Source organism: Gracilinanus agilis, chromosome 1 (assembly GCF_016433145.1).
Source record: "Gracilinanus agilis isolate LMUSP501 chromosome 1, AgileGrace, whole genome shotgun sequence".
NCBI classification, from domain to species: Eukaryota; Metazoa; Chordata; class Mammalia; order Didelphimorphia; family Didelphidae; genus Gracilinanus; species Gracilinanus agilis.
The window spans coordinates 458,551,610-458,552,375 of NC_058130.1; positions in this window are offsets into that span (position 1 = coordinate 458,551,610).

Sequence of the window (766 nt, forward strand, 5' to 3'; positions counted from 1 at the left end):
AAATCTCTAATAATTAGAGAAATGCAAATCAAAACAACTCTGAGGTATCACCTCACACCTAGCAGATTGGCTAAAATTAAAGAAGGGGAGAGTAATGAATGTTGGAGGTGATGTGGCAAAATTGGGACATTAATGCATTGTTGGTGGAGCTGTGAACTGATCCAGCCACTCTGGCTGGGAATTTGGAATCATGCTCAAAGGGCTATAAAAAAATGCCTGCCCTTTGATCCAGCCATACCATTGCTGGGTTTGTACCCCAAAGAGATCATAGATAAACAGACTTGTACGAAAATATTTATAGCTGCGCTTTTTGTGGTGGCAACAAATTGGAAAAGGATGGGATGTCCTTCAATTGGGGAATGGCTGAACAAACTGTGGTATATGCGGGTGATGGAATATATTGTGCTAAAAGGAATAATAAACTGGAGGAGTTCCAGGCGAACTGGAGAGACCTCCAGGAACTGATGCAGAGTGAAAGGAGCAGAGCCAGAAGAACATTGTACACAGAGACTGATATACTGTGGTAAAATTGAATGTAATGGACTTCTGTACCAGCAGCAATACAATGACCCAGGACAATTCTGAGGGATTTATGGTAAAGAACGCTACCTACATTCAGAGGAAGAACTGCAGGAGAGGAAACATATAAGAAAAGCAACTGCTTGAACGCATTGGTATGGGGTGGACATGATTGAGGGTGTGGACTCGAAACTACCACACCAATGCAACTACAATGCAACTACCAACAATTTGGAAATAGGTCTTG